We start from the raw sequence: 20,239 nt of genomic DNA, 5'->3' as shown, positions 1-20,239 counted from the left end.
AAATTGACCCTAGTCTGTGTGTGTGTGTATGTGTATGTATGTATGTTAAGGAATTTAGACTGTAAGCTCCAATGGGGCAGGGACTGATGTGAGTGAGTTCTCTGTACAGCGCTGCGGAATTAGTGGCGCTATATAAATAAATGATGATGATGATGATATAGCAACCAATCAGATTCTAGTTATCATTTATTTAGTACATTCTACAAAATGACAGCTAGAATCTGATTGGTTGCTATAGGCAACATCTCCACTTTTTCAAACCTGCAGTTTAGTAAATATACCCCCAGGTCTGCAGTTTTCTTACCTTACAAAACATTCCCAATTATAAAATCAAGACAAATTGTTCCACACCCTGACCAACCCTAATCACACCACAATTTGCCTATACCATGATCATTCACATTAGGCCATAGCCTTTACCAGATGGACACACCCTTTACGATCTTCAAAAATCATTACTGTGAGACGGCATTGATTTAGAATTGAACACATATGAAATCCACATGCTGTATTGCATGTAGTTCAGGTGCATGTAGCATATTAACAGTTATTCCACATATGTGCATAGTTGTCAATTAATTTCTACAGACACCTCATACTGGACAGTTGTAAACTAGATGTGCATACCCCACAATCAGTGCTGGAACAGGGCATAGCCAGGCCCCATAGCAAAAGTAGAAGGAGGTCCAGGCAATGTCATTCCAGACTCATAGCCTTTCAGAAGAGCACGGGCCTCCTCTGAGTATGTGCTGATCCAGCGAATGTGCAGAAAAGCCCAACATGGCCCTCCAGTGGGTAACCTGCATTGCCAGGCCTCCATGGCCCATAGCAGCTCCTCCTGATAGGGTTAAATCTGCCTTGCATCCTGTGTCTCCCTTTAAAAAACTGCTTCCTGCATTTCTGCTTTCAAATCCTTCTGAGCTGAGTTTGCCTTCCCTGTGAGTTTATGGGAAGACTTCACTATTTAAACCCTCACTGGCCATACACTCATGGCCAGTGAAAGCATTTGACACTCATGCACGGGGTCCTGTTTGTTTCTGTCCCAGCACCGGTTCTGTTCATGACTCTCCTGTGCACATCAATTTGCTATTTTACAGACTCACAAGAAGTCACATGTAGGACAGTAGCACTGCATGTCCAGTGCATACTTAATTATTTAAAGGTGATTTATAAAACAAAAAGGGCCTGATTAAGAGATGCATACTGAACTTAATGTGTGTTTTATTAAAAATGCACGTAAATCGGGTATATGCACGTCCGAATTCAACAAGGCGCAGATGTGAAGTTACATGTCTAGAAGAATATGGGTGTAGGCCTGCTCTGCTCTGCAAGACAAGATACTGCAGGATCCGTACAATCCGAGTACCTGTGAGCATAATGAGCTCTACGGGAAAGGCGGCTGCTATAGGTGAAGACCTCTCCATCTTGTTCTACGGGTTTATGATAAGACCGCTAGCCGTAACATTATAACTGGCCACTGAAGAGTGGAAAGCCGTTTCCATGGATGAAAGCAGGATGAGTCCTTCTCCAGCTCAAGCTTTGGTGGGCCAAATCCAAACTCTATCCCAGATGGTCAAAGGTCTGTCGCATCGTTTGTCTGCACAAGAGGAAGCTGCTAGAGCCTCACAAGCCCAGCAGGCTCCCCTGGCCCCTACTGTGGAACCCAAATTGAACCTGCCAGATCGGTTCTCCGGAGATAGAACTTTATTGCGCAATTTTGTAAACTTTATTTTCGCCTTAGACCTCGTTCATCTGGATCAGAGAGTTCAAAGGGTTGGTATCATCATATCCTTTCTGAAGCAAGATCCTCAGTCCTGGGCATTTAGTCTTGCTCCCATGAGCCCTCTATTAAAGTCTGTTGATACATTCTTTAATGCCCTGGGGCTGCTCTATGATGATCCGGACAGAGTGGCCTCGGCTGACTCGCATCTCAGGGCCCTGAAACAGGGTTGTCGCACTGCTGAGGAATATTGTGCGGAGTTCTGGCGCTGGTCCACGGACAGCGAGTGGAATGACCCAGAACTCCGGAGTCAGTTTCACTTGGGTCTTTCCGAACAGATAAAAGACTCTCTGGTGCAATACCCAATACCAGCTTCACTGGAGAATCTAATGCAATTGGTCATCAAAATTGACCGCAGATTTTAAGAAAGAAAAGCTGAGAGGGATACTACTGTTTCTTCATGCTCTTTTCTGACTCCTGCTGCTGCACCATTTGAAGCCGCTAAGCCCATGCAGCTAGGCGCTTATCGCCTCACTCTGGAAGAAAAAACAAGGAGACGTACTTTAGGCCTTTGTCTATATTGTGGCAACAGAGGCCATCTCCTCCGAAGCTGTCCCAAAAAGTCAGACAATGCGGAAAAAGGGCAGGCCTAGAGAACATGGAAGAGGTTTGTCTAGGTCTGCAGATAAAATCTTCCAAGAATGCACTCCTGGTTCCTGCAGTAATTACCTTTTGTGCACAATCTAGCTCTGCCTTCCTAGACAGTGGGGCTGCTGGGAACTTTCTGGATCTGGACTTCGCCTGTTCCTTGGAGATTCCTGCCATTAAGCTCAAATCGCCCATCACTGTCTGTGGCCTGGATGGGGGACCCTACCAGGCAGAAGGATAAGTTCACAGACACCTCTGTTGCAGCTCACCGTGGGGACGCTACATTCTGAAACCTTGTCGTTCTATCTTATTAAGTGATCTTCGGTTCCGGTAATCCTGGGATATCCCTGGCTGAAGCTCCACAGTCCAGTCATCGATTGGAACAAGGGAGACATCATTCACTGGAGTCCTTCTCATTCCTCATCCTGCTTATCCTTGTCTATTTGTTTGCTCTAGGTCCCGCTGGATCGACTGCCGCTACCCTGAGTTTCCAGATATATTCTCCGAGTAGGCGGTTGACACGCTACCTCATCGTGATTACAATTGCACTATTGACTTAGTTCCAGGCTCTAAACTTCGTAAAGGGAGATTATACTCCATCTCGATACCAGAAACGCAGGTCATGGAGGAGTATATTAAGGAGAATCTTAAAAAAGGCTTTATTAGGCTTTCTAAATCTCCTGTAGGAGCCGGGTTCTTCTTTGTCTCTAAGAAGGACGGTACTCTTCGACCCTGCATATATTTCTGTGGGTTAAATAAAATCACCATTAGAAATACCTACCCACTTCTGCTCATTTCAGTCCTCTTTGACCAACTCAGAAGTGCTTCAGTGTCCACCAAGATAGATTTATGAGGAGCATACAACTTTATACGTATCAGGGACGGGGACGAATGGAAGACCGCATGCAACACCCACTCAGGTCACTATGAGTACCTGGTCATGCCTTTTAGTTTACGCTGTCTTCCAAGATCTAATCAACGTGGTATACCTGGATGACATCCTGATTTATTCTTCATCCATGGACCAACACCGCCTTCACATTAAACAGGTCCTCTCTAAACTTCGGCATCATCAACTCTTCACCAAGCTGGAGAAGTGTGAATTCGAGGTCCAGAAGGTCTCATTTTTATGGTATATTATCTCCCCGGATGGGTTCTTAATGGACCCAAGCAAGGTCCAAGCAGTCTTAGAATGGGTGCGCCCAACCAATCTGAATGTCGTTCAAAGATTCCTGGGCTTTGCAAATTATTACCGGAGGGTTATCCATTCCTTCTCTGAACTTGTAGCTCCTCTTACTGCCCTAACCCATAAAAGGGCTTAAGACACTAATTGGTCCTCTGATGCAATTGCTTCTTTTTAATCAGCCCCTGAGGCTGATTACTCCATGCTGGTCTCCTCCGCAGCCATTGGCCAGTCTATGTATATAAGGCAAGGAGGGCTTAGCCTCCCTGCCGGTTATAGTTCTCAGTTGCGGTGTACTATCCTGCTCCCTGTGCGTTGAACCTGTTTGCTGTTGGATTGCTCGTGTATGACCCTTGGCCTTGTTTATTGGACTTGATTCTTTGTCTGTTGCCATGACCTTTGCTTAGTTTCTGGATCCTCCTCATTTGCTGTCAGCCAACATCTTGCCTGTTTCTGACCACGGTACCTGCTTCGGACCTAGACCACGGCCTGTTTCGTGACTACGCTTGATTTTACTCCCGCTATGGTACGTTCATAAACCTGTACTACTCTGAGTATAAGACCTGGGGGCATCCGCGTACTTGTGAGCATAACGAGCTCTACGAGAAAGGCGGCTGCTATAAGTGAAGACCTCTCCATCTTGTTCTACAGGTTTATGATAAGACCACTAGCCATAACATATATAAAATTAGGCTTATCTGGATTCCTCCTTGTTGGTCTTCATTCAAATCCCTCTGCACTGGTGTATTATTCTAAAGGGAATATATTGAGTTTGAGTTTAAAGGGCATTATGTAAAATTGAGCAGCAGTGGTGAAGGATCCAAAGACAGCACAACTATTGTGATGGTCTCAGTGTGTCTGCAAACTCCCACCTAAGCACCTGTGCTTATTACAATTATTATTACAAATTTCACATGTAGTTTTTAAAAATTACATGTATGCTCAAAATATAATTAACTTTAAAATAAAGCGAATTGTCGAAACAATGAAACATATAGCAGATATAAAACATTAAGTTTTTAATTTGTAAATAAGGCTACTGTAAAGGTTTTTTTGCCTTATAGAAAGCACTAGGTCAAAGGAAAAAAGTTAGTGCCATCTCATGGCAGAGAGATGAACTGCAGTCAAAATTTTTATTTATGTAAAATCACTGTTATTATGTAGCACATAAAGAGTCCACTGGTCTATATGTGCGGCACTCACAGTGTGTAGAGTGTGCTTCTGGCAAAACCAGACAGCCGCTACTCCAATTCTGTTTGCTTTTAAAAATATTGGCCTTCGTAGTAACAATGACGTAGCTATGTAACAAGAAACGTTTGACGTCATGTGGATTCTTCCACCTCTCCCAAATATCGCAAAAGAGAAATTCCCGCACACCCTGTGTGAGCCGGTCCAAAAAAATCAGTGCGGCAATTCTCCGCCCTCATACGGGTGTTCCATAAACACTGTGCAACCAAACTCAGTATAGCGGAAATGCCCTCCCTCACCGAAGTTTAGATGGTCTTTTCCACTACCCAATCAGCTACTTTTCAAGAACTCTGTTGGGAGCCAACCATCATTCAATAGGGTGAAAGTGACCAATCATGCAGCAGGAAGGGCGGGTGTAAGAACCTATGGGAATGGTTATGCGGGGAGGTGGGAGACAGAGAAGAGGCGTGAAGTGGGTGGGATTGAAGGGGGAACGGACAGGGCAGTAAGCCAATTACAGTCGTTTTCTGTGTCGAAGGCGGTGCTCTGATTGGGTGGTGCCTCGGTGACTGTAAGAATCGATAGGTGTCGGGTTAGGTTGTGACCGGGCAGGTGAGAGACCTGGTAACTGGAGCTGTAGCTTGGGATTGGGAGGACGGAGCAGCCACCGCCCCGTCAGGTAAGTTCAGGCCGTAGACAACATTCTGCAGTTACTCAGTGACCGCTTCCTACACCCCAGAAGAGGGGACTGGAGTATTCTCTCTCTGGGGGGAGCAACGCACCTATGTAGGATAGTTTCCCACTACATTGTCACGTGATGTGACCTGAGCCGTCACTCACTATATCACTGAGAGGAGCGTTGGCCGTGCCCTGTCTCCGGGGCTGTGGGTAAACCAATCAGACACTTAGAAATTGTGTGTGCACTGTCAGCAAGAAGTCCCACAGTATTTGCTATAGCACATAATCATATAATAATACTGTTATCAAGTTGCATTAATTATTATTTATTATTATTATCAGTCCTTGCAGCCATTGGAGCTTATGATCTAAATTTATACCCAATTGATTTACTACTATGTTTTTGGACTATGGGAGGAAACTAGAGCACCTTTGAAAAAAACATGCAAACTCCATATAGATAGGGCCCTGGTAGGAATCGAACTTATGACCTCAGCGCTTTGAACAGCAATGCTAACTACTGTGTTGCCCATAATTATTAGTAGTATGATCTTTTGGATTACAGCAGGTTCTCAATCTATTTTATCACAAGGAACCCTTAAAAAGTGTCAGAACTTACTGAGGAACCCCCACCTGATCATATCCCACACCCTGCAAAGCTGGGCTGCAAGTTTCTGGTACCTTTAAAGACATAAATTATATAATATTTGAGTAGTAGGTAAAGGGAAGTAAGTCAAAAATAAAATAGATGTCTGATTTTCATGCAATGTTTGGTGGTGTCATCAGGGGTGGTACTAAGAATCTTCAGACATGAAGCAGTGGGGGATTGTTTGCATGCTCTCAGTGGCAAAATAGTGTCAAATTTTACCACACAAATTTTAATTCGTACATACAAATTTAGGACTGGCAAGAGTCTTTTTTTTTTTTGCTTTTCCCCACCATTGTGTATTTTTGTCTTGCTGGACTTATTTGACACATGGACACACTTGCATTGCTGGGCAGTTTCACCATACAATTGACCCACCAGTGTGATTAGTATCTATTATGCTGTGTGCCACCTAATTGGTAGCACTGCTTCTCATGAGCTTCTGCAGAAGCCACAATATCTCCGTTTCATGTATTTATGGGTATGTAGTCTCCTGTGAGTATTACTGGCTGCTTGGAAACTAAGAAAGTTGTATATCTTCCTTGCTCAAAAGATTGTCAACCTATGCATCAATTTTGTTTTTATGAGTGTCCACTCCAGAGTCTATCAGATCTCAAAATATAAAAATCTCTAATGAGTTTAGTAAAAGCATGGTAATGTGTTTTGTTGTTGTAGCAATTCATTAATTTAATGCACTTAATCATAAGGTATAAAGTAAGAGTAAAGATGTCTGGCATCCTATGAAATAATATTGTTTAGCTTGGTTGCTATGGGTTACAGAAAGTGCTATGCAAGTTTAGATCTGGCCTTCCTTTTCCCACTTCAAACTCCATTTTGTGTTATCATTTCTGCAGGTGTTTGCTTCTATACGTACCCAGGCTGCAGAAGTTTTGAGATGTCACAGGGGATAGACAAAATGTTGAATGCCGCTGTTGGATGCGAATGTCAGTTTTGTGAATTGTAATTTAATGCTGCAATTGGTACACATAGTGCTTTGATAACCATTGCTTGCTACCTTTCTCTCTTTAGAACTGCATTTAGTGGCCTATATAAAATCAAAACACTACTACTGGGGTTCACAGAAGTTCCCACAAAATATATTTCTGAGGTTACAAAAATGCAAACCTAGTTCTTGGACAAATATTAACTTTATTGCAGTTATTATTTATTTATTTTTTCACATTTGTATTTATGAGGTAGTCAACAAAAATAAGCACTTTGGTTACATTGAGCAAACTATCACACAAAATGTTTACAAGGATAGAGACATTCGGGTAGATATTACAGACAAAATGTATGTCCCAATGACATGTGTCAAAAACCTCTTGGTTAGCATTTGAGGAACAAGTAAGTACATATATGAACATAGGGACACAGGCAGTTATTATTTTAATATAGAATTCCCATTAGATTTAAGCAATTAGTTTTATTTTCAGTGATGACATCCTTTTATTAAAATGCGAATATAAAAAAAAAATCACTTTCAAAAAATATTTTTTTTAATAAAGATTAATCTTATGCCTATTCCCATGCTAGCCCGAATCCCCAGTGTAAATACTTAACCATTTGCACGTTGTGTTTCCACTTTGGCAACAGCGAGTTTAAAGTAAAGACTGTAAAAGAAATTGCAACACTAAGATTTTAAGAGTGTGTTTATTAGACAAGGTTTTGTTGAGATGGTAGATAATGAAACTGCCTGTAGAATGCTCTGAAGAGTTATAATGTAAAAAAAATAAGCAACAAGTCACTCTAGGGCATGCTTGGCTTTGGTACATGTTTCCACAGGAGTAATTTTAGTTTCACAAGGTATTCCAATCAATGACTTTACTGGTCCTTTATGAAAGCTAGAAAATATATATATTAAACTTTTTCTTTTGTGCGGGTTTACTTGACTGACATTTATTTTAAATAGATGAAGGCTTGTAGCTTTAGTGGTACTTGGTGAACATTAAGGTGAAAAGAGGTTTGAAATAAGATGCCCTTGAGTAGAGTGTGAAGTTTATCTGGTTTACCATTATTGTAGCACAAAGCATGATTTATTGGGGCAATAAGAAACTACCTAACCCATGCAGATAATCATACTGCCAAGCAGCTTTTGCAATGCCACAATAAGGTCTTGTACAATAGCCTACCGTATTTGCTCCATGACCTATCACATAAAAATGTGTTATAGGCACACTCATTATTGTGACTGGTAAATTCATACATGCACTGCTTTCCCAGTCTGTAACATTGGTCACTGCAAGTGTCTGCATTCACCTTGCAGGTGTTAATTGAGTTCTGCTCTTTATATTTCTAAGGTCTAAAGTCTTGCTCTAATCTTTTGGTTCATGGGCCAGAATTGGTTGGTTCAGTTATTGGCCTTTCTTTTACTTCAGAACAAGCTAACTAACTGATGCTATGTGGGATTATCTTTTATGGCCTTTGGACTTCAACCTGTTCTGGACATAGTGTTAGTGCACCAAATAGGTAGTGAGTTGATTCATTGGATGTTTTCTTTTCCTCTTTGACCTATATTTACAGTTTTGTGAGACGCTATTTAAGTGGGAAAAAATATATTGTTACATTTCCAGAGGTGATTATACAGGGTATTGATAATACAACATTTATGTTTGCATTCATAAGTTTGTATTGTGCTTCATGCTTCAGTGATGTCACTATTTCCTAGTGAGTTGATAGGTTGCTTACTCTTGTGTTTTAAACTTTCTTTATATTTTATTTTAAATGGCTTATGTGTTAAATCTAAGTATTACTTACTCAAGTGTTTCCTGGAACTTTTCTGGAGCTAGGGGAAATAAGATTTTTTTTTTTTGTTTTACTAGCAATAGCTCCCAAAAGGTAGATGTCAGCTGCATTTTTTTTTCAGGTGCATTGGTAACCTGTGTTCTGTAAAATGTCTATTTGGACTGTAAGCCCCAATGGGTGAGTGAGTTCACTGTACAATGCTGTGGAATTAGTGGAGCTATATAAATAAATGATGATGATATAAGGTTTAACATGTTTTGTTACTAGTTTTCCTTCTTTTCCACTGGTTTATCTTTTACATGGTCAATTTTCCCTTTCTTATCTGCAGTAATACCTTGCAATTTATCATTGTATGGGAGATTTGTTTGCAATTCATTTTAATTGTGTTTTATGTAATTTTGGTGTTGGTTATGACTAATTTTTAATGGTCTCTTAATGTACTGAGTGCCTTTATACAAGCTTTTTATTTTGACCCTTCTTATGTGTCTGTGGTGGTAGCCTTATTCAATATTAAGTGTTTGGATGATAAATACACTCTTAACCAGCAGTTTTGGAAAGTAACATTAATCATACAACCTGGGTTGAAGCTGAATTAAAATGTACAATTATTAACACATTCCACTCTTGAGAAAATGTGCTGTTGTCCTTTGGCCATCCCTGTGACCCTTCTTGGTGCAATACCTTAAGCATTCTTTAAATTTGCTAATGTTGTGGGCATTACTATTCTGATCATTTAGCTCACTGTGTGTAAAGTTCCCTATATTCACTATACTTTGATGTCTGAGAATTTATCAGTGGCACGGTAAAGAATTGTAAATATTTCATACCTGCCCAGCTAACATTCTGGTGTATAAAGAGGCGACTACAGAAGAAACTGTACAGCTTTAACATGCAATAAATGGAATATCTCTGTTTAAATACAGCTTGCATATGATTTGAACATGTCCTTTTAATGCAGATGCACCCACCAGCCATTCCCGTATAGTGGGGTCCCATTGGCCAAAGGGACTCTTATTTGTCTGCAATGGCCACATGCGCAGAGCTGGCCATACACTGTCTGGCCCACCACCTCTGCATCATACCAACGCTTTCATTTCACCAGCAATACGAGATGTGATGATACACGCGCCAGTAGGTTCTGTAAAGTAGCAATTAGCATAGAAGTGTTAGTAATTGATCCCACTGGATATTTGATTCTATAAAAATTCCTATGCATAGAAAGGCCCAAGTTACACTGTGTTGTTGGGAGGATCACCAGGGAACACCTCTGTGCTGTCTTTTCTCTACCTTTTTCAAAGCTGTGCATTCAATATATATATAAAAGCTGACCTTTTAAACTTATTAATCTGTAATAAACTATATTTAAAGGTATATCCTATGCAACTGTCTATAGGGAGTTGTGATTGTAGTTCTAGTGCATGACACTTTTTCTTGCAGTTGGTTTTCGATTAGAGGTGTTCTTGGCTGAAATTAGTAGTCTTTTATAAGGATTAATAATATGTACAGGTTATGTATTGGACGGTAGTTTGTGTGGTAGATATTTTTAAGAATCTACTGGCAATGATAAAGAGAAAGTTAGGAAAAGCGTTTTTCATTTTCTCTGTTCATAAGCAAATTTTCCAAAATATATATACATTATTTTTTTTTTATGTTCTAGTTGTCTAATGGTCATTTTGAGGCCTGGAACCAACTGGCATTTCATCAGCCTGTAATGTGAGTGAACACACTTGACATGGGTTGGTTACTAGCAGTTTTACTAGTGTTTGGAGCTCACTGTAGGCTTCTACTTTGTTTACCTGCAGTAAATGGATGTAGCTAGAACAAGATGTGTTATATGGTAGTGGTTATGTTGACACTAGAAACAATGTGTTCTATTGCATTAAGGATGCTAGTAAACCACACATAATTAACACCAGTGGGTATGAGGCATAAGATGAATTTATTACTCCATTCCTGTTACTGACTTAATGAACTCTACATGCATTTTTTTGCCCTATTTCCACAAACTAAGGGAAGGAAAAGCTCTGAAGACAGCCAGCCAGTGTCCAAAGCAACGTAAATTTTCCAGGCCAATTATTGATGTGTTCAATCATCTATACATTAATACATAATAGAGGCTAATGATGGAGGGTCTGTGTTTGTTTAGCATATATCTATTACCCTGTACTAGACACCATGAAATTGGACCCATCACCAACATGTAATGGAGGAATCCAATTTTTTGGTTCCACTAACATTCCTGAGAATGTCATTCATTCCTAGCAAATCACTAGGCTTCATATTGGCACAGCCCACAAAATGAATGTTCCACCGTGTGTAGGTTGTAGAATCATTATAAAGAAAGATGAGGTGCCTTTTTCAAGTTCTTATTCTATCATGAAATGTGAGTGTGATTTGTCATACAATGCGATTATATAGATGTGTTATTTTAAAAATAGATGTGTCGGGTCACCTTCTCGAACTAAAACGGGCTGCTTTGGTCGACCCACTATTAAGGTAGATTAAAAGTGACTGCTCAACTAATAGCTATGATTTTATTTATTTTTTGCAATCGAGTAAAAACTAGCTTCTAAAATAATGATAAGCTGCTTAAGAGAACTTACCCAGTGGGTAGTAATTAGAGGAATATTAAATACTCTTTCTTAGCTGATATACATAATTTGTTCTTGAACTTGTTTTGGGGAATATTTGTGGGGTTCCTCCCCCCCACCCCCCTCCTCTTCCCTTCCATCTTCCTTTGAAGAATGAGCGTGTTGGTTCTCTGTAATGAGATAAGTCTATTTAATTATTAAATCCATTTAAAGCAAGACTATGGAGTTATTGAGACAGACAGGCATGGTCAGAGAAGGTAAGAAAACATGACAGACACTAGAATTTTATGTCTCTGTGGGTAAAAAGTAAGGACTGTACTTATGCACCAGTAGTCAGTAAATTTAGAATTTAGATTACCTTTTCCCCAGGTGTTTAGTTTTTATGGTTGTCAGAATGTAAAGTAGCAGCCTAGTGCTGAGATACGACACTGCTTGAAATGGCCACAACACTTCAGGAGTCAGCTTCTAGATCTCTCCTCCTCCTGACTTCACACATTAGATCTGGGCAGATCTGGGCACAGCCAAATAGACTGGGTACACACTACAGGAAATTTCTCCCAATATGACATGTTTAGCGATTTTACTAACACTATACACGTTTTACACGATTTACCTTCAGATCTGTTGAACCATTGACTGAAAAGATCCTGACTCTGCACACTCCGTATAGATCTATGGACACTGCTGGTCGTGAGTGTGTACACACTGCAGAATTGGGGCGATATCGTTGAACAACATTTTCAGTCTAGTTTAAAAATCAAATGATAAGATATGATGCTCTTTGGAACGATAATCGTTTATTGTTGCAGCGTACACACTAATGCGATATCGGCCAAGTGGTCGTTATTGTTTGATTAGCCCGATAATCATCTGGAAACACTACTGGGTACCCAGCCTTAAGCTGGGTACACACTACAGAAATTTCGACCAACTTTTTAATGCCGAGCGATTTTACATGCGACCGATGGTCCGATCGCTCGGTCCATGGACTGCATACACACTAGCCTTGTTTAGGACGATAAAGGGAAGAGCGGACGTCCCGTTAGCGACTTTTTACAGTCATGTTGTCATGAGCAATGACTGTAATTTCATACTCACTGTTGTGGATCGGTCGGAAGTTTATACACACTACACAGCGGAAACGAGATTGGAACAAAAATATTAAACGGTACGACCAACCAAATGAGGCGATAATCGTCCATTTGGGCAGACTTTCGACCATCGTGTCACTACACACACTGACCCAACTTTTGAACGAGCGGTCGTATGTCGGCTGTTTGAGCCGATTATTGGACGAAAACAGTGTAGTGTGTACTCGGCTTTAGTGACGGAGTTACTAGAGTGTCATGGGGAAGAAAGGTTGTGTAAACAAGTTTATAGTTCCAAAAGTGTAAAACCTATCTAATAGTAACATTTGCTGTGTGAGTGGCAGATGAGACTTAACTCCCAATAATGTGAAATGTTTGTTTCTTTACCCAAATAGATGTGCTTTACTTAATATAAACTATAAAATAAGCCAGTTGCATAATCAGAGCATACATTTCAGTAGCTGGGAAACTTTGTTCTCTGGGAACCTGTTGACGCAAGTCTTTTTCATTGCTTTATTTACAGAAATGTTTTTTTAGCATTTCCATTAAAACACTGTATGCAGCTGGCTATGTACTTCCCCAAAACCACCTGCACTGCGTCTGATCACTACGACTTCTCATGAACCTGTGAGCTGGTTTGAGGGTCTCCTATGATGCATAGGTCACTATAGATTTATCTGAATGTGTACATACTGTAAGGTTTGTAACCTTCCTTGCCTGAAACCTCTTCCTAGTACCAGGAAAGGATAGCTGTATTTGTTCTTTACAGGGAAATGTCCTCATTAGCTATCTCACACATGTTTTTAACATTTCACCTTAATCATCCTTCCCATCAGATGGCTGCAGCTCTCTGATAACACTGCTTGCAGTGTATACACTGCTGCCACTATACCAATAATGACATCACCATGACCAGGGGCATTGTTTGTAAATTTTCTTCAGTATCATATATGTGGCTTCTTGCTGCACAAATAGATGCACTGAAACACTTTTGTACCTAGTGTAAATAGAAGTTGTTATCTGCACATTGTTTAGTTTGGATTCAACTGGCATTATCAGGGTGTTGTCTGTAACCAACATTCTCTAGCACTGTCTTCTTCCTGTAGAACAGGATAGATCCAAAGCCGTTGTATTGTTCCACATGGATGCTCACTGACTGGTGTGTATATATAGGGACACAAATCGGTGACATTTATGCAAATTGCTTCACGGCCGACTGTGTCTAAAAATTGTGGCGTTAGCCAGAGCACTTAATCAGATCTTTTCCTGCAGTGTTTAAGAGATGAAGATAGGTTGCTGGCACCCCACATTTGCTTTAATTTACCCATGGAAGTTGCCATAAATGTCCCTTTTAGTCTCTTGGCCTTGTATAGCTTGGCTATTTTTTATTTTCCTTTTGGAGCATATTGTTTAGCCCTCTCGACAGAAACTTCTTAACTTGTATATTTGCTGTTAAATATAAACATACATTTAAAAAAAAAAAAAAATATATATATATATATATACACACACACACACACACACACACACACACACACACACACACACACACACACACACACACACACGTTGTTGTTTTTGCATTGGACTGTGCTGTGTTCACTGCATTGTGAATTGTGTCTAGTATTGATTACAAGAGGGTCCAAAGATATATGTGTAAAATGGAATTTTAGAAAACCGATAGAGGTAAAAGATTGCATACCTTTCATGACCTTTTTTGCATTTATAGTTCATCTTCCAATTTCAGTCACTGTATGTGTATTCTGTTTTCCATAGAGATTGATCACTGTTAAATGATGGCATAGGTGGTTTAAAAAGCCTTATCATTCCTGAGTGAGTATTCATCATTTTGCTTTATAGGCTGCTGGTACAGTTTACATTTTATAACATTCTCCCTTTAACAAATGTCCAAGAAAGATGCTGAAAGTTGCAAAGTCTACAAGCAATGTTTCATGCTATTCTTGCTTCCTAATGAGTGTTTTTAATGTTGGCACTTTTGTTGGCTAAACATAACTTGCCTACCTGGTAACATTCAAATCAGGGCAAACTATGTTATGTACAATCTGAATAAACACAAACTTGCTTGTGTTCAGCTTATGTGCACATTTACACATCTTGTCAGACCATCTGACTGACTAACATTAAATCTGTTTGAAGCATCTCTTTCAAGAGGTAAAGGCTGGTAAATTAGCTTTAACGGTTCATATTCAATTTCCAATATTCTATTTTCAGAATGTGAAAATGGTTGTATTAGTGTCATTTCCCAAAATGTCAGTGTTCAAATACCCAGTTTGAATAGTTTTCTGCTCAGGGCCACAAACGGTGGCCTAGTTGTACATATCTGACTATTGAGCGTGGGGTCACGTTGCCAGATAACATGTGAGCCAGTGGGTGTGGTTGGGAGATGATTTTGCACAGATCTCATGAGCATCACTGAAAATTAGCTGATTGATTATTCTCCTGACAAATATTTGTTCACAATAAGTGAGCTGATCTTTGTGATAAAGACATGAAAACCTTCAAAATATTGTGTTATTTGTTTAATTAAATACTCTGTTGATTGAATTTAGATGAAGGTCGAATCACATGCTTTGTTTTTTTGTATTTAATGGAGGAATACAAATATTTCTAAATGGGTCACAAACGTGGTCGACACTTCATATAACAATCCATTCCATAGAAGTAACACTCGTACGTATCGGCGCTTTTAATGCATTCGTCTCACTTTAAATTGGGTTTATTGTACCTTATGATGTACACGCTGACATACACATGTGTCCATAGTGAATGCTGGATGGCTTTTGTCTACAAGCCATCCAGCATTCACTCTAGGCTGGTGTGTGTGCGCAGTTGGCGTATTCTGCATGGAGTACATTGAACCCTATTTGAAGTGTCCCCAAGAGGTAAGTAAACCCCGCTGAAACGGGACGTTCTAGGAGCGATTGAGCACATTTTGGTGTATAAAAAGCTGGTCACATACACCGAGATATCTGCAGATTTCGCAGTGTGTGTGGCAGGTAATCTGATTGAATTGTTATTGGACATGTTGGTAAATTCTATGAAAGATGACTGCCATTTTCTTGTGTCTAAGCTTAGGTACGCACTGGACAATTTTCCAACCAATCTGTTATTTACAACGATTGTACCTACGACTGAAAGTCCGACCGGTAGGGTGATTCATGCATACACACTACACACCATTTACCTTTAGATCTGTGCACTTCACCTGGTCCTATAGTTTAGAGAATGACAACATGATATGCCTTCATTAATTCATTCATTCCTGTCGCACTGATTAACTGCCTTGTTATAGTTATCCAAATGTCAAAACAAATTTCGTTAACTTCTTTGGCTCTATAACATTTCTTTTGGTTAGCCAATAAAGGTATCACTCCTATAATACTTTTGTCTTTTTTTGACACAAAAGTATTCAACATCACATAGATTTTTCTGGCTGACACGGTACTACAATAAAACCTTTTTTTTTTTTTATTTTGCTACACATTTTGACTCTCTAACGAAATGTTCAGTCTCGGAACGAGCAAATTATTCCATCTACATCACTCTCTACATTTAGTCACCAGGACATATTCATTGCCAGCATCAGCTGAAAAGAGCCCAACTCTGTAAACTCTATGGAGATCATGAATGCATACACACTGCATGACGAAAGGTGATTGGAACAAGATTATTAAACGGTATTGCCAACCAAATGAAATGACAGTTGGCAATTTGGAACGACTGTCGTTCATCGTGTAAGTACACACACAAACTACCGCTCGGTCACATATCGTGTTAATCGGGTGATTGACCTGATAATCTGGTGAAAAAACTCCAGTCTGTACCTAGCCTAAGTCAGATCCAATGCCCCAGCTGCACTAATAGAGATCCTGCTATATAGCCTTTGAGCTAAATGACCGGAGCTATTTTGATTTTGGCCTCTGATCCTTTCACTCAGTCTATATGTGGCTGGCTTAAGAAATAGAGAATTTACCATTGCGAGGCAAGGGATACAAGCAGTCTACAGTATCTGCAGTCTAGCGAATCTATTTTCACTGATTATATTGTCATAAGCTTTTGCAATATTTCCTGAAGAGTATCCTGAGGTTTTGTAATAGTAGCTTAAGTTAAACCTTTTTTAGGCAAAAAAAAATCAATGTTCTACTTGAGCTTTAGAAACCTTAAAGGGGTCTAAATTTAAAAAATAAAAATATTTAATTTCAGATTTAATGTTCGCATCTGTACATATACAGAATGTTGAAGTGATAAGTGATTTATATTGAAGCCATCAGTCTTATCCCTGGTTACCCATGGGCAGCCGTGATAATATCTCTTAATGTGGATGGTAGTTTGCTATATTAATACTGATTTTGTCCATGACTGCGTGTTCCGGCAACCTAAACCATCCGTTTATTTTACTTCTATCGCTTGACATCTGCCTTTCTCAGCTAGTTGTTGAAAAATACTTTGAGATAAGATGCTGTTCATCTTTTTTCTTTTTGAACTAGCTTTTTAATTGTACTTGGGTTTGTTTATTTTGCATTTTTGATGATTATGTATTTAGAGTTCTGATTCCTTCTATATATCTCTGTGTGTAATTAGTTCCTGAGGGATATTTCTGATTAATTTACTTGGTATGCATTAAAACTCAGGCGTTTCCTGATCCGCTTGTGCAATACCTTAGCACAGAGCTTCCCCTGTGTGGGTGGGTTGGGGTAGAGGGAGGATTAAGAGGTCTCGTGCACAAGACTATGGAAAGCCTATAAATAATTTTCTAATACATAATGAATGTGAGCAGGGTTCTAATGGTGAAGTGATTAATATGTATCGACAGGGAAGTCTGGAGAATCTGACAAACATGCACAAACAGTTGGTGCGTGTGTATGTGTGTGTTTGTTTTGTTTTTCAGCTTGTAAAGCTTGTCAGCCTTAGTGACGTTAAGTTCCAATCTGTTTCGATTTAATAATAAATGACATTATAAAAGTATATAATACACAGAATGTGGAAATAATAAGTCCACACATCCTTGCTTAAAATTGCAGGTGTTTGTTATGTAAATACTGAAAGCAAAATAAACCATGTCTGATCTTTTTCCACCTTTTAGTGTGACCTTTAAACCAACAAAATTCAAGTTATTTTTTTTTTATTTTTTTTTAGGAAAAAAAGTGTAGATAATAATAAAAAACAACAACAACCCACAATACCTTGTTTGCATAAGTGTGCGCACTCCTAAGCTAATACTCTGTTTGCTTTTATTATAGCAGTGAATCTCTTTGATTAGGTCTCTGTCAGCTTTGACAATTTATATCCCACTCTTCCCTGGAAAAAAGCTCAAGGTCCATCAAATTGGCAATTGAGAGGAGCTGTGCACAGCCCACTTTAGGCCATTCCAAAGGTTTTCATTTGGGCTGAGATTTGGGTTCTATTTGGGCCATTACAAGAATTTGATTTTCCTTTTCTGAAGCCATTTCTTGGTTGACTTGGATTGTTACCATGAGCTTTACATCACAAACACCTGCAATTTCAATAACTTCGTATATCCACTGTGTGTGTGTGTGTGTGTGTGTGTGTGTGTGTGTGTGACCAATTTATTAGCCTTGTCTGATGTATTACTTGTATATTATTGTTTTAATGCATAGTACATGGAATTGTATAATGTTTAGTTATCTGGATAATCAATGCATGCAAAATGGAAGTTTAATAAATTGGTTATAATGTAGTATTAAGATAACAGAGCTTACAGTGTGTGTGTATATGTATATATATATATATATATATATATATATATATATATATATATATATATATACATATACACACAAATTACGCAGGGTGTTCTGATTTTAAATCAACTTGATTTTAAATTGCAGGATTTTTTTAAAGAAATTCCAGTGATATTAAATCACCTTTAAAAACGGTTTTAACAAGCTTTTAGTGGTAATTATGACTGCTGAAGAAAAGTTAGAAGCTCTTAAGTTTGAATGTGGATATTTTTCTTTGGCAAATACCCTTCTACCAACACTAGTCAATTTCTAAAGCTGGGTACACACTACAGAAATTTCGACCAACTTTTTATGCCGAGCGATTTTACATGCGACCGATGGTCCGATCGCTCGGTCCATGGACTGCATACACACTAGCCTTGTTTAGGACGATAAAGGGAAGAGCGGACCTCACGTTAGCGACTTTTTACAGCCATGTTGTCGTGAGCAATGACTGTAATTTCATACTCCCTGTTGTGGATCGGTCGGCAGTTTATACACACTACACAGCGGAAACGAGATTGGAACAAAAATATTAAACGGTACGACCAACCAAATGAGGCGACAATCGTCCATTTGGGCAGACTTTCGACCATCGTGTCACTGTACACACTGACCTGACTTTTGAACGAGCGATCGTATGTCGGCTGATTTAGCCGATTATTGGTTGAAAACTGTGTAGTGTGTACCCAGCTTAAGCATAAGCAACCCCTGTTGACCACAATGTTGGGTCAACAGTGACAGCAATAAATTGGAGGAAAATGCACATTGCTTCATAAACCGTAGCTGGTAATGAAAATATCATGGTAGCAGTAGAGCAATTGCTAACAGCTGAAGCATCATCAGCTTCAGTAGAAAGAATATTTTCCACATTTAGGTTGGTGCAGTCAAAACTGAGAAACCACTTGGGTACTGACAAAGCTGTAAAACTTGTGTTTCTTTTTAAGGCGTTCAATAAACCTAATGTGTAGGCGCATTCAGATTTACAAATCAGGCAAGGCATTTGCCAACTATTGTAACTTTTAACATCATTGCTGTTTCTTTCCTTTTGCAGTTTGTGTTGGGATTTGTGTGTAGTTGTCTCTGTCATGCCATGATTGGTGACACTGTCAACTCATTTAAATTAATTATATATTAGAGATACAGGATTTTGTATTATTGTTTTAACTTGGTTTATTACTTTAAAAAAATCTGATTTGCTTTAATGTAAAAAAAAACAAAAAAACATTTCTTCCCCACACTCTGATATTAAGTTGTACTTCGGTTATTCAATTGTTACTCGGGGTATTTGAAGAAATATGTCTATGAAATTTTATAGTACAACTTATCTAAAGAACTGTGCCTTCCAAAGGGAAGTTGTGGTAAACTTGTCTATAGCAGATAAGATGTGGCAAGGTCTACTTGGATTTATGCCTGTATCTAGGAAAGGTTGAGCAATCCTGTCAAATGGAGTGATATTGGAGAAAAGTCTTAAATGATGCATTTAACTACGTATTATGTAGTGGTTTTAGTGGTTTTAAGCTATAAGAGGCTTGCCGTGTTAATTTGTAACGCCATCGTTCAGGTTTAATTGAGTGGTCTGTACGGCGTGCACATAATAAACTGATTATATTCTGAAGAAACTTTGTCCTTGATTTTATTCAACAAAATTTCCATAACATTTGGGGGAATTCAGTTGACCGCGTTACTGTAAAAAGTAACGCGGCCTGCGCACTATTACCGTTATTACGGTAATAGTGCACTTAAATATTGTTATTACGGTAGTTTCAACGCTGGCTTTTTGCTTGCAGCTCCCTGAGCCGCGAGCAGAAAGCCGGGCTAAACTCTCCGTAATAACGGTAATAGGTTTAACTCTGCGCTACGTTTTAATAAGATGTGCGCTCTTTATCTACACTCTTTAAATGAAATATTTAGTATGGATGTATGAAATGTTTTGCATGGATGTACTTTGATGTAATGTGATAAATAGGGTGTGAGGAGCCATATTTGT

At 39.2% G+C, this 20,239-nt stretch overlaps 1 protein-coding gene across 4 annotated transcripts in view; it reads left to right on the top strand.

The window, feature by feature from the left end:
• The first annotated feature begins 5,284 nt into the window (after positions 1-5,284).
• NUMB (NUMB endocytic adaptor protein) overlaps positions 5,285-20,239 on the top strand; it is a 68,322-nt gene continuing 53,367 nt past the window's right edge. For 2 of the 4 annotated variants that reach the window (XM_075192500.1, XM_075192497.1), the window contains exon 1: positions 5,286-5,418. The gene's annotated coding sequence lies outside the window, so the exon portion shown is untranslated. Of the gene's footprint in view, positions 5,419-20,239 lie in introns of all 4 variants that reach the window. The other 2 variants (XM_075192498.1, XM_075192501.1) reach the window with 2 other exon arrangements.

Source organism: Mixophyes fleayi, chromosome 12 (assembly GCF_038048845.1).
Source record: "Mixophyes fleayi isolate aMixFle1 chromosome 12, aMixFle1.hap1, whole genome shotgun sequence".
In the NCBI taxonomy this organism is placed as follows: domain Eukaryota; kingdom Metazoa; phylum Chordata; class Amphibia; order Anura; family Limnodynastidae; genus Mixophyes; species Mixophyes fleayi.
This window is presented reverse-complemented; position numbering and strand designations above follow the sequence as displayed.